The 15,259-nt window shown below is 34.0% G+C and overlaps 1 long non-coding RNA gene across 1 annotated transcript in view; it reads right to left on the reverse strand.

Annotated features, from left to right (window-relative positions):
* Window positions 1–262: 262 nt before the first annotated feature.
* The window catches only part of LOC123653069, a 32,760-nt gene continuing 17,763 nt past the window's right edge, over window positions 263–15,259 (reverse strand). Inside the window, exon 3 of the long non-coding RNA XR_006742701.1 lies at window positions 263–1,450. This is a non-coding gene — a long non-coding RNA (uncharacterized LOC123653069). The remainder of the gene's footprint in view (window positions 1,451–15,259) is intronic.

The following is a 15,259-nucleotide window of genomic DNA, read 5'->3' on the forward strand; positions in this document are numbered from 1 at the left end:
ATGCTTAGCTGCGCCTAATTTTACGTTCTCATGAGTACAAGGGGTACTCAGCGTTACAAAAATTATAGAAGGGGTATACATATGTCAAAAGTTTGAGAAACACTATCAGTAACCTAAAGAAAATATAATACCTGCTTTCCTCTCTAGATCATTAAAAAGACTCTACTCTTGAGTTATAAAAAAGAAAGACTGGTTTATCATCTTTCCTTTGATTTTGTGAGCTATGTCATGCCTATGCACTAATTCATATATTGCTTCATTTATGCCCTGTTATTTAAGATTCATTTCTGTAGATTGTAACCAAAGATAGCTAACAGCAACAGAGAATGAACAAGTGAATGAATGAAATAATGAACTACCAAACACCAAGGAAGTACACATCGGGGATTACCAAAATGATTACATTACAATACAGTCATAGAGGCAAGTTAAAAAAAATAGGAGCACAAATGAATTTAGAAGTAATGAAATTCACCTAGCTAGCATTTTCCTTAATCTCTTAACTTATGAAACTTTCTTTAAAGTCCTTTAGTTTTTATGAAGGTAGAATGAGATTTTTCTGGCAGAAGCTCATTTGCCTATTTAATAGTAATTACTAATCCCAACGGTTAATGTGGAATTGCTATTAATTTATTTTAATTTTTATATTCTTCTATAAAGGACATAACAAATGCATATATTCAGATAATCATTAGCTTCACTATTCTAGGCAAGTGAAATATTAAATAGCTATAGCATTTAAAAACTTGAAATAATATTTAGATTCTCACATTTATTATATTCTATTTATATTTTATTTCCTCAGAGAACAGTGAAAAAATGCTCATTTTGAAAGATGTTTCAACCTCCCATCATCATTAGATTTCCACAGTATAATTAGAGCATAATATTTAGAGTTCAGAGGGCAAATCGTTGAAATGAACAATTTGATCTCATCAATGACACCCTTTTGCACAATATATGTGACCTTTTCCCCCAATTTTTAAATGTTTTTAGAGTAGGTAACTTTTTCTGAAAGAATTACCATTACATCTAGGTTTACATTAGAGTCATAATTTTAGAGAATGTCAAAGCAAAGAGTTTAGAGATAAAATGTGTAGGCCAAACACATTTGTGGTTAGCAAATTGCTAGTTGGATGTGTGGGCTGAATTATGGTATCTAAAATGCAACATATCCTCTAATTATCACACAATTCCTGCTTGAAAGTGTAGGGAAAGATGGATTCAGTTTTAACTGAAGCATCTTGTCATGAACTGTAATGAGTAATGGAGAGACCAGCTTGGAGGACTGCCCTTATAGACACCTTCTGAGGCAAGGATTGGGGGAAGCGAAAAGCAGTTGTCCACCTGGAACTTATTCCTGCCTCCTCTTACAGGCACACCAGAGAGGGACTCTTTCTTGCATAGTCATGTTTCTTTTCCTCCACTGGTGGTTGCATTTCAATGGGCCCTAGAGAGAAAAAAAAAAAAAAAGAAAAAAAAAAAGAAAGAAAGAAAGAAAGGAAGGAAGGAAGGAAGGAAGGAAGGAAGGAAGGAAGGAAGGAAGGAAGGAAGGAAGGAAGGAAGGAAGGAAGGAAGGAAGAAAGAAAGAAATCAAGGAGTCCAGTCTCTGGCTAGCCTTTGTGCTAGGCTTCCACTAAGCATTCTCTTAAGAACATAACCATTTGGAAAATCAAAGTACATTTAAATGATTATATTCTGCCACTTAAAATATATCTGTAACCACAAAGCTCAAGCTGTTGACTGTAGAAGAAGATACATATTTTTTCATGGGTTGGGAATGAGCACACTTACTTTTCAGTCTGAAATCATCTTGGGCTGACGTATTTACATTGTAGAATGTGTGGTAGACTTTGAAAAAAGAATTATCCTGTGTGATGTGGAGAAAGGATTTTCCAGGTTAAATTTTAAAGGTGTCTCTCTTGTATTTGACATGGGTAATTCTACAGTAGTAGTAATTTAATGCCGATTAGCTATGGTAAGTGTCTATCCACTTACCAGATGACTGTGTGTGTGTTGCATGCAGACAAAACCATAAACATAATACAGAATCAACAAATAGTCAGACTTCCATTAAAAATAGCTCATGGCTCTAATTTATTGAGCTCTTGTTGTGAATATATTATCTAATTTGATTCACATTTGATATTTACTTTCATCCTGCCCTCAGACTTGAAACTGGCATATTTGAGACCTCATGTATCCATTCTATGGTTCAAAATCTCCAAGGTTCACTCAAAATATGCAATTCAAATATAGGCTCCTAACTACCCCTCAGAGTCCCTGGTTGTTGTTGCTTTTTGTTTTCTTTTTAAATAACACTAAGGTTGAAAGAAAAACTTTAGTTTAGTACCAACACTTTCTTTCTTTTTTTTTTTTTTTAGTACCAACACTTTCAAATTTCCAAAATATATAAAGAACTTAACGTTAAACAAACAACCCAATCAAAAAGTAAGCTGAGAACCTGAACATACACCTCATCCAAGAAGATGTACAAACAGCCAATCCTAAATAATAAAGAGGGAACATGCAAATTGACCATCACTTTGCCACAAAGATGGATGTGCTCACAGCGGAGGCCAAGTTCCCGAAAAGCGCCTTAACTTTTCGGAAAATGCAACATATCCTCTAATTATCTAGAGGATATGTTGATAATTATCCTCTATCAATTAGGATAATTACCGTACTACCCAGCAATCCCTCTCCTGGGGATGTAACTGAAAAACCCAAATTCATGTATTCACAAAGATTTATGCGTTCTTGTGTCCATTGCAGCACCATTTATGGTGGCCAAGACATAGAAATACCCAAAGTGTCCTGTGATAAAGAATTGGATAAAAAAAGATGTGGTGCATATACACAATGGAATACTATTCAGCCATAAGAAAGAATGAAATACTGCCATTTGCAACAACATAGATGGACCTTGAGAATATTATGCTATGTGAAATAAGTCAGTCAGAAAAACCTAAGAACCATATGATTTCACTCATGTGGGATATAAAACCAAAACTTGTGAACGTGAACACAGACAGCAGTGTGGTGGTTGCCAGAGAGAAAGGAGGGGAGAAGGAGATTCTAATATAGGGTCAGAGGAGAATATTTGACTTTGGGTGGTGGGCACACAGTGGTGGGCATGCAGATCTTGTAACATAGAAACCCACACCAGAAACCTGTATGATCATGTTGACCAATGTCACCCCAATACATTAAATTTTTAAAAAGTATGGCTCTCCTTTCTTTGGTACTGAAATTATTTGTCATTTTTATCATTATTATTAATTTAAAATATAAAATTAATTTTTATTGAACATCTATTGTGTGCCAAGAAGTGTCCTGGTCAAAACAAATAAAAATTCCTGACCTCATTACATTCTAGTAAAGGAAGGTAGACAATAAAATAAAAATATAAGTTAATCATAAAGCATGTTAGATGGTTATTAAGGTAAGAGAGCAGAATAAAGCAGGAAAAGTTTGTGTGAGGCATTCATAATTTTAAATAGGGAAGTCAGAAAAGCTTTGTCAGAAGAATGTCAAGGAAGTTAGTGTGCTGAAGCTGAGTGAGCAATAATAGCAGAAGATACTGTACGAGATGAGATGAGGTCAGAGAGGGACCAGGTCATGGGGATTTTAAGTCATTAAATTGACTTTAGATTTTATTCAGTGAAAAAGGACCCATTAAAGTGTTTGGAACGGGAACTGATATGATTTAACTTATGTTTCATAGGCTCACTCTGGCTGCCCTATTGGGAATAAAAGCAAGGGACTAGAAAGGCAGAATCAAGAAAACCACTGCTAAGGATAGCAGTGGGGGCAGTAAGAAGTTGTCAGATCTGAGATATTTTCAAATAAGAGATAATAATATTTGCTGACAAATTGGATATGGGATGTGGGAGAAAGAACAACTCCTAGGTTTTGGTCTATGCCTGCAGTGTGGACTTGCTGTTGCCTGAGCAGATTTTGGTGGACTTGAAATTGGGTCTTTTATTTTAGACATGTTAAGTTGAAGATGCCATTAGACACCTAAGTACTGATGTGCGGTAGGCAACTGCATTTGTGTGTCTGAGGTTCTGGGAAACAGTCTGGGCTGAAGTTACACACTTCTGGGTCATTAGTGTTATTTAAAACCATGAAACTAAGTAAGACCTTCAAAGACTTATTTGTTGATAGGAAAGAGGAGATCTAAGGATTAAGTATGGAAACATTCCAACCTTAAGAAAACCAGGTGATGTGTAGGAGTGAGCAGAGAAGACAGAGAAGAAACATCTAGTGAAGTAGAAACTGGTGCACAGCAATCCAAGTGAAACAAATGTTTTCCATTCCCCCATTTGGGATTGGTAGGAGTTGATTCTTGAAGTTTATTTATTCTTCCTGTGAACAATTATGAGCAGTTATTTTGACCAGGCACTGTGCTAGCCACTATAGATACAGAGATGAATGACTTCCAATCCCATGTCAAGGAAGACAGATATCAATAAATGAGTCACAGTGCCACGGGAAAATCCTGTGACAGAAATATACAGACTGCTTCTGGAAGTCAGAGGAAAGGCATCTCAATCATAAGCATGGTCCTAAGGCCTTGACTCAAGAGAAGATTCCAGCTAAGTGAGGAAAGGAGGAAAAGAAATTTCTAAGATTAGTTTCTGTCTCTCTTACTTGTTTCTTTTGTATGAATATGTTACTCTACTGGATTATTTTCTTCTGTTTTATTTAGTTGATGCTATGTTTCTTCTCTGAGTCTTAATGCTTGATTTTAACTTAAATTATTTTATTCCATTCCACTTACATAACTGTCTTTTGGGATATTTTACAACTATGAATTGTTCTTTATTTTGACCAAATGTTATACCCGAAAACTATTTTTATATTCTCTTTCTAAACTTGTTTTTTAAAAATACTTCTTCCTTTTGAAACTCTATTATAGTCTATAGTTATGGCACAAACAAAACACAGTTCTAAGTCTAGGTAACTCCAAGAAATGTGGTGATTCCTATGAGTATGTTAAGAGACAAAATTTCAAAAGTTTGGAAATAGAAACAATACTACTGGGGGGGAAAAAATCAAATATCACAGTTTTCTCTTCTCATATCCATTTTCTCAAAAACAATCATAAGGCATTAGTTAGCCAATCTGTAGTACAGACAAATGTATTATTTCTATATTTGGTGAAATCAATTTTAACTTGCCCTGTGATTGATTTTATTTGTTCTTTTATTTTTTATTTTTTAAATACACTTTGCAGAGAAAACCTCCTACCAATAGGTGGCGTTTGGACTTTAGAAAAATATTACATACAGGTATATCTTGACCCAGGAAACAGTACACGTTGAGTAATTTAATTTCCTCATTTTAACATAACTTGCCAAGACATTATCTAATGTGTGGTTAGTGCCGTCACTGTTTTACATATCAGCCTGGTGAGCATTAACATATCTTGCAACAAGAATAAAATGATGAGGTAAATATTTTTATATCATATCCTTACATTAATAACTAAATTACTCACAATGTTCTCCCCAACAACTTATTTTCAACAGAGAGATGAAAAAAAGATGGTATAAGATTTGAAATTAAAAATATACAAACAAGCTGCTTAAATATGAGTTTATGTGAGGTAATTGAGATTTAATAGATCTACTGGTAAATATGGAAAAGAATATTTACATCATAAAGTAACTGACAACAAACTTTGCTTATATATTGAAATTCTCTCCAAAGATTTATAACAAATAACTTATTTGTAAAGCTGTCTGTGTTTTTTAAAGATTAAAGAAAATAATGGTGTTACAGAGAGTTACAACAATGGTATTTAGAAGGAACTGGGATGACTTAAAGAAAATAAATGCAGCTGAGAATGGCAGTTCATGTGAATATAAATTAAGTTAGTAAATCAAATCTGATGCAAGAGTGTTCTTTAAGCAATGCAGCCATAAAAATACAGTTTTATTCACTATAACCTTTTACAGAGAACAACAAAATCATGATGTTTAGCCAATCGATCTGTTGTTTCACAGAAATGTTTTACTACGTAGAGAAGGCAATTGATTTATTGTAAATCATTGAATAAATCGAGGAGTAGAGTTTTAAAGTTCCTTCCATACACCAACATGTGCTCTGAATTAATTTATCCATCTCCATCTAAATTGTTTGGAGATGCTTGAGGTAGGAAGTCACTTTTGGCCTTTGATAGGATTCTAATTTGTTTTGCCTTTTCCAGGGGGAAAGTTAATCATGAGATGGAACTATATTATTTTTTTTTGTATTGCAGTATTATCATTTTAAATATAATACACTGTTTTACAGTTTATAGACTGTTATAAAACATTAACAATTAGATCAATCCAAGTCCCCAAAATGTAACTCTTCGGATGTATTGGTTAGGACTTCTTTAGTTGCACCTAATGAAGATAACTCTAGCTAATTTAATATAAAAGAGGAATTGATTAGAATCATGACTTGTAGAAACTATTTGAACAAATATGGATATGATTCTTTTCTAATTAAGCTCTTGGGCTATTCTCTGTGCACATTAATAGGAAATCCAATCTGTCTTCAAAGGAATGCTCTGCTCTGTGAATTGGGCTTCCTCCATTCATACCTGTTTCCAAAAGCTAGACAGAGGGAGAGTTGGAGAGTTGGGTCATTCTGTATTATGCTCCAACTGAAAAGTGACAGCTTAGGTCAGTTGCCCATCGGACAGCCAATGCACCTTTGTCTATTACACCATCATTGGTGACCCAGCTCCTGTTTCATGCAACATGCTTGCATACTTGGGTTCTTCAGGTAAGAAGATTATTTTTAATTCATGCTAAGATCCTCACCCATTGTTCCCAGGCAAAGCCACAAGCTGGAATGTATAGGTCTAGGGGAGTGCCCAGCCTTGCAACATACTGCTCCAGAATGCCATTTCTTATGAGCTCAAGGTGTTGGTACTGTTCCTAGAACAGACCCTTCCCATCTTCTTGGTGAGTTTCATTTAGGAGTCTTTGAGATCCTATCCTTCCATTGGAACTCACGTGGGACCATCACAATCCATCAGAAAGCCTCTAGTTATATTAGATTTCAAAAGGGTATGAACTGCAATCTCAAGCCCTTTCTTCCACAAGGCACCTTGCTTCTTCAGCCTGCTTCTAGCAATAGCACCTTAGAGTAGCAGCCTTGATTTGGGCACACATGTTTGTTTGTTTTTTTTGTCTGTTTGTTCAAGGTCTTTGGTATCTTGTCATCTGACATTTTTATGATTAAGAGGCAGTACTCAAGCATTTTTGGAAAAAGTCAGAAAAAAATATACTACCAAGTGATTTTCTATGTCTACATAGATAAAGCAATAATGGCTGGCAACTTCTCATTTAAAAACAAACAAGTGTGTGTGTGTGTGTGTGTGTGTGTGTGTGTGTGTGTGTGTGTGTGGTGTGTTTCTATGTTTTCAAATACCCCTCCCTCTACCAATGGATAGAGGGTTGATTTATGGACCCAGAGTCAGACCTATAACCAGGTTTATAACAAATAACTTATTTGCCTATAACTAGGCACTTGAATGATATCAATACTCTCTTTGCCTTTCCCCACCTTCTCTACAGATTAGGGTTTCCTATCCATTCTATGAGACCTGGTTACTGGCATCTGATTTTTAATGTTTCTTTCTACCTACCCCCAAAATGAATAAAATCTTGGTTCTAGTCCTAAGTAAGAAACGATGATTAGTCCTGCTTAAGTGAATTGTCCATCTGAATTCCAATCATTGTGATCAAAGGGTCAAGGATATATAATATTTAATGATTGCCGGTCATTCAGAACTTTTTTTTTTTTTTAATTCAGAACTTTTAATTAAAGGACAGATTCAAACCTTAGGGCTGTCATGCTCAACTGTTTAGGCTGTGAACTATTCAAGAGCATCATCTGAGAACACTATGCACATCACAAATATCTATTTTGTATTTTGTAACAATGTCAGTAGTTTTATTGTAACTATTGACTTCAAGGATAAACTCCATATTTATATTGACAATTTCTGACTATGGTAGTCTTGTTCCATAGAAATGAATATATTATGACAATTTTATGACCAATGGGAATAAAATGTGTTATTTTAACATATTAAATATTATATAATTATATATACACATAATATTATGTCACATTAACTTATGAAAGAGGAACAAGTTTGATAATTGAAAGACTTTTTAAACTGATCACATCTAAAATATACTTTGATGCTAAACAAGATCCTGTTTTTACAACTGATATATTTAGTGATCAGCAAATATCTAATTTTATAAGTTTCCTAAGAATATTAGAACATGGCTACATTTGCATTCTATATTTTAGTTCACTTAATTTGCCATTATTTACCAGTGGTATTAATGAGTTCTTGATTTAAATTTATAAGTGTTTTCATTATTATATTAATCACTATGCAATAAGCAATATCCATATGCCTTCAAAAACCTCTAAAGTATTTCATACATATAAATGAGAGATTACCACAAAATGAGCCACAAAATAAGCAACTGTTGATTATTTTTTAATAAAAATTTTACAAATACAAAAATTAACTCCTAAAAAATGTAGCAACTTATTACATTAAATATATTTGAAATTGTTTTGAATGATAAAGTGCTGAGCAGTTACTAGATATACAAAAAGTTTTTTAAATCATGGCCATAAAAGACAGAAAGCTATTATAAAGAAAAACAAAACCATTATAATTATTCAATAAAATTTTGGAGAGGAAAAGGTAGAAAAAAAAAAGGAAAGCATTTTAAAGTGCCTAATGTGTGCAGATTGTGGCCACAGTTGGGGTACAGATGAAGCATGGGCAATGTACTGATGAAAGCCATTACTAAAGAATTTCAAGGAAAACCAGGAGCAAAAAATTACAAAGAACATATTACACCCAGCATACTTTCTGCTGATCCAGGTACAGAGCCTACATAAGTAATAAATGTTCTAAAAGATAGCACTAATATGACATTTTCAGAAATTTATTCTGAAAACAAATTCTTCAAAATAGTGAAAAACCATTGACCCCTGTTTAATTCATTATCTATCTCTGATAATTATGTAATTTTAAAAATTATTTTGAACACCAGGGATGTGAAAATCAAATGAGGATTGAGACTAATTATATAATTGTTGGCAGCATTCACATTTTTGTGAACAACCATTTTTGTAAACAATCAAAGTGAAATACTTATTAATAATAGTAGTGTTTTTAGCTGAAATCAGTTTAATGGATATCATTATCAATGATACAATGAAGACATTATATACTAATGATAAAAATACTGATAGGCTTTTTTGAACTCATAATACATAATTTAGTATTTGGCAAGCTAGTACCCATCATCCAAAACATCATCCAAGAAACTTTGTGTATGATAATGGGACTTTTTATGTAGCAGAAATGAAAACAAAATTTGAAAGCATCATGGAAGAACTTCTATAATATAAATATTGAGAATAAATGATCGTGCACATTATTTAGGGGATGAGATATGGAGAAGGGTTATATACACTGAGTGGCCAGATTATTATGATCTCTGAATGCATAATAATCTGGCCACTCAGTGAATAGCCTATATAATATGCAATTTTCCCCCTCAACTAGGAGTTCAATGTCCATGTCCCCTCCCCCTGGCCAGGCTGGTCAGACCCCACCCATACATGAATTTATGCACTGGGCCTCTAATACACACACTCATACACACACACACACACACACACACACACACACACACACACACACACTGAGTGGCCAGATTATTGTGCAATTAGAGATCATAGTAATCTGGCCATTCAGTGTATATATTTTGGTAAATAAATAAATGATAGACTAGACTTAAAAAAGAATAGATCTAAGCCAAAAATATTTTTAGAATTGGTTTGAAAACATGGAAAACATAGTGATTTATTACAACAGATCCTTAAAAAAATTCTAAGCCACTCTATAAAATTTTTCTTCTGTAACAATGAGGCAAAAAGCTCTTTTATTATCACTTAGGTTTTTAAAATATGTTGTATGTTTCTGTTGATTTCAGAGAGAGGAAGGGAAAGAGAGGGATAGAAACATCAATAATGAGAAAGAATCACTGATGGGCTAATTCCTGTGCTCCCGGTACTGGGGATCAGGCCTTCCACCTGGGTCTGTGCTCTGACTGGGATTCGAAGGGTTCCTTCCTGGCTCCTGGGTCAATGCTCAACTGCTGAGCCATACCAGCAAGGCACTTAGGTTTTTAAAAAATCTTTTGAAACATTATCTAAGGGTTAAATAATTACTGCTCTTTGGCTTCAGTGAAATAATGAAATGTTTTGAAAACACATTTAACAAACACAATTTTAAAAACCATTGCAGAATCCACAATGAGAAATTCAAGTCATTTCCATTGAGCCATGAAAACTCAATTAGAAGCAGTGTGTGCTCTTCTACAAACTGTTGGTGATATTAATAAAGATGTAAATTATAGAACATGGGCCAAAAGTATTGCAAAATTGTCTTTTTTTATATTTAATTTCTAAGTAATAATTTAGCTCAATGTTTTAAGTGAAATGATGTGTAAACCAAAATTCAATATACATAATGTCCTTAAAAGCATAAAAACCATTCATAATTTTAAAAAATTACATAAAAGTGATAGTACTTACAAAGTCTAAATCATTAATGCCCAATAAATAGTATCTTCACATTGATACCAATTTCTCCAACATAGAAAATACTAGGAAGAGGAAGACTTATTTGGACCTCAAACCCCATGATCAGTTCATAATTTAAAATTAAGTTTCAAAGTCAATGTTTTCTAATTTTATGTAAAAAATACTATGTTGGAAAAATAGATTTATGATTATAAAAATTTCATGGCCCCCTTAATATTTTTGTTACATTATCTTGAAGAATTATGATCAAGCTAATAATAAAAAGGACTCTGAGAATGAGTGAGTGCTCTGCTATGGTTTCTACCTGAGAGGACAGTGAGAATCTGACCACACCCAGAGAGATTAGGTCTCTGGATTAGCTGTCAAAGAATAGCTCTGAGATCAGTTTAAAACATTGAGGATTTACTCATATAAAAGAAAACACAAAAACTATTGATAGTACAGAACTCATAAAAGCGAAATCCACAAAGATTTACCAGAAAAAAGTGATTATTTGATTTAAATAAAATCTTGGCATGTGAGTTCAGAATTGGTTGGTTAGTGTAGACCAGCTGTTGAACTTCAAATCCCTTTGTATATTTTTTAAAGAAGAATGCTACAAGACAGACTGTTGAATCTAGTAACTATTTCTGTATAGAAATAGAACAAGTGAACATTGAAGCAGTTACAGTCTCATTTTCTATGGAAGTAAAATGTATGATTATTTTATAACAAATTATATTATATCCTGTAACTTTGAGTTTCTAATTTTTTCTTTGTTTTCATAACCATTTATCTCCCCTATACCCTTCCACTTCCACCCAAACCCCTCCTCTTAGTTTCTAATTTTTGTGATTAAAATTTCAATGTTTTATAATATTTTTACTAGTTTTACTTGTATAATTTGCATAAAAGTCATCTTATATTTGTTTTACTTGCTATTATATATTAAATTATACTAACTTTAAGTCCTGGTCAGGTAGTTCAGTTGGTTAGAGTGCCATCTGATACACCAAAGTTTTGGGTTTGATCCCCAGTCAGGGCACATACAATGTATAAATAAGTGGAACAACAGATCAATATCTCTACCTATTTAGATCAATAAATAAAGTTAAAAATTATATATACTATTTTTTAAAAATTCTTACTTAAATTCAAAGGAGCCTTTTCTAATTCACATTTAAATAATTGTTTTGGCTGTCAGTGGTTCTGCTGATTGATATATTCTCCAAAAAAAAAAAAAAATAGATTTCAGAAAAATTTTAAGTATTTTCATGAAAACAATCTAAGTGTTCATCAGATGAATGGATAAAGAAGATGTGCTATATATACAATATAATACTATTTGAAATGGAATCTTTTTTTAAATTTGTTTTTATTGTTGAAAGTTTTACAGATGTCCCATTTTTTTCTCATTGGCCCCCTCCACCCTGCACCTACCCCTTCTAGGCCTTCACCATACTATTGTTTTTGTCTGTGGGCTATGCATATATGCATATAAGTTCCCCAGTTAATCTCTCCCCATGCCATCCCAACTTTTCCTTCCCTCTGAGATTCGTCAGTCTGCCCTATGTTTCTACGTCTCTGGACTTATTTTGTTCATCAGCTTATTTTGTACATTAGATTCCACATCTGAGTGAGATCATTTGATACTTGCTTTTCTCTGACTGGCTTATTTCCCATAGCATAACACTCTTTAGGTCCTTGCATGCTATCTCAAAGGGAAATAATATATTCACCCTAATGTTCATAGTAGCACAATTTAAAATAGCTAAGATCTGGAAACAAGTGCCCCTCAGTAGGTGAGTGGATAAAAAAGCTGTGGTACATTTACATCATGGAATACTATGCAGCTGTGAAAAAGAAGGATCTCTTACCCTTAAAATTGAGGGTGGGACAGAGGGCTACAAATGGTGGAGGGGGGTGGTGAGAGCTATGATTGGTGATGGGTGGGAGGCCGCCAGCTGAGGCAAATGGAAGTGAGCTAGCTGGCCTCTAGTAGTTAATAATACTGTATCGTATATTTGAAAGTCTGAGTTGTGCAAGAGACTTTTTTTAGATGGTGGAAATGTTCTATATCTGTGCTGTCCGAAATGATAGCCTTTGGCCATGTTTAATTTAAATTTAACTTAATTTAAATTTAATTGTAAATAGTCACATGTGGGTAGCTCTAAGCTACTCAGTGGGTAGGAGAAGGAGAAATTTCTCCAGGGAAGAGAAATTAAGACTTTATAGAGTAAGTTTACAGGAAAACATTTTAAACCCTGTGGGTTTTTTTGTTTTGTTTGTTTTTTTTAATTTCACTTAAAGGAACAGATTAAACAATGAGTACAAATGGCATTTTAAACATCTTAACTGAATGATGACGGATATTAAAAAATTAATTTTCAATTGCCTTTGCCCCTGAGATGCTACTGCTGGCTTGATTACCACAGTGGCCACGAAGACAAGGCGAGGAGAAAGAAAAGATGCTGGTGGGTTGGTTACAGCAGAGCAGTGGGGCCTTTTCCTGTGTGTGCTCTATTAGGCCAATTTCCTAGCCAGCCGTTTGTATAATTCTATATAATGTTTTGGATTCTTGTAATTATTTTATTTATTTATTTATTTATTTATTTATTTATTTATTTATTGGTTAAGAAAAACAAACCAAAACAAAATATAAATGATTTTTGTCAAAGCCTCACTGTGTATCTTTCCAAGATTGCAGTGAATCATCTAGCAACTAACAGTTATGTGCCTAGCACATGGGAGGTGTTCAATACACGTTTGTTGCATAGATTTGAGATTAAATTTTATTCCTGAAGAAAGATCAGTTTTTACTCTGACAATCTAGTTTTGAAGTTTAGGCTGAAAGCATGCTCCCTTTCATTATCTTTGTTTCAACCTTGCAAATATGATGCTTTCCAGCATTGTTGGAAGGTACAATTGAGATTATCTCACCTCCCAGCCAAGAGGTAAACCTAGTGTTTGATAATGTGGGTTTACTCAAGGCCATTGACTCCTTCAACTAAATATTTTCTGAAGTTGTTTGAATTTTTTTTTATCATCTATTAAAATAAAACCTGAAAAAAAAAATCAGTTACAATCTCATTGTAAAGCTCCCATAAGGCATATCAAGGGTGAGTTATTTCATTCCTGCTATTGACTTATATTATGGTTATAATGCAAGAATGTTTACAGCGATTCCATGTTTCCTTTGATGTAGATTGGAATTACCTTTGCTTCAGGTGCAGTGACTCTTGAATGCTGGGATATGTTCTGAGAACAAACTTGTTAAGCACAGGGATGTGGGAACACTTCTGCTTTCTGGTCTGTCATCTGTGATGAGCCCTCCTGTGAGCTAGTCCTTCTGCTGCTTGTTCCTGCAACTGTCTGCCCCTCCAATCCCTGCTCTGCCACATGTGACTGCTTAACCCCCTTGCTGACCCAAGGCTTCTTTTAGACTTAATCTTTCAGAATACATGGAACCAACAGCTTCCCATAGGAGAGATCTCATATGACACAAATCTTTGTTGAAACCCCTGTGTGTGCTTCCTAAGACTTTATTCTTCAAAAGCAAAATGAGAAAGAAAGAGAAGGAAGAGGAAACAGAGAAAAATAGGGAGGGGGAGGGGGAGACAACTTTCTCCCCAGCTAATGTTGAGCAAAACAGCCTAAGCTTCTTGCAGCCCCAGTGAGAAACAACAGGGGTGACTCATTAAATCTCAGCGTACTTAATTTTCGTGTAAGAGGAATTCACCATGGGTGAAGGATTACTATAGGTCTTTGTAATTGCTACAGATCTAACACAATGACTCCCACACAGCAATTGTCAAATGCTGGTGGATTAACCAGAAGGCAAGTACAGCATCTTCCCTCCCAAATCAGCATTCACAGGAATCCATAGTTTCATTTTTTATCTCTCAAACAGAATAGAAATGTTATTAGAATATTGATGTTCTAATGTGGCTTAGAAATAAATTTAATCTTTTTGATTCATTGAACAAAAATGCAAATCCAAGGAGCAGCATTGGTAAATGTGGGAGATAAAAATAGTATGGAGCGAGGGAATGAAAGATGAGTACACCTGGAAAAATAGCATTGAATCGCATTGTAATAAAATGTCTATTCTAGATGAAAATGGCATGTTCATGCTCACACATCACTGATTTTAAAAACATAAGAAAATTCAATATCTCTAAATGAGTGATTTGAAAAGAGCACTTGGAAAGGAGGCAACAAACTTTTTGACATTTTTTTATTGAAAAAAAAGTTTATTTCTCCTAGGTAAATGCTCAAAAGTAGTTGGTGACTTATCAAATTCCAAGAGTTAATTTATATTGTCCCCAGTGTTCTGCTTTACCATTTTTTTTTAACTAAAAGCCTATAAAGGAATGAAGTTATTTAATTTGCACTTTTAACTCATCAGTATTTGCAAAAATAACTTTGTAAGGCACACCTGATTCTGTTTCTTCTTGCCTACACCAACACAAATACACAGCCACTGTGAACACATACATACCCTCAGCAGAACTTCACAGAAGCAGTCATAGTATGTAGAAATTATTCTGAGGCCCAATACGTTCCAGCTAACTAAAATAAACACATGCTCAAGCACACACACTCAGAAGTCTAGATTGGAGATCTC

Source organism: Pipistrellus kuhlii, unplaced genomic scaffold (assembly GCF_014108245.1).
Source record: "Pipistrellus kuhlii isolate mPipKuh1 unplaced genomic scaffold, mPipKuh1.p scaffold_m20_p_3, whole genome shotgun sequence".
NCBI lineage: Eukaryota > Metazoa > Chordata > Mammalia > Chiroptera > Vespertilionidae > Pipistrellus > Pipistrellus kuhlii.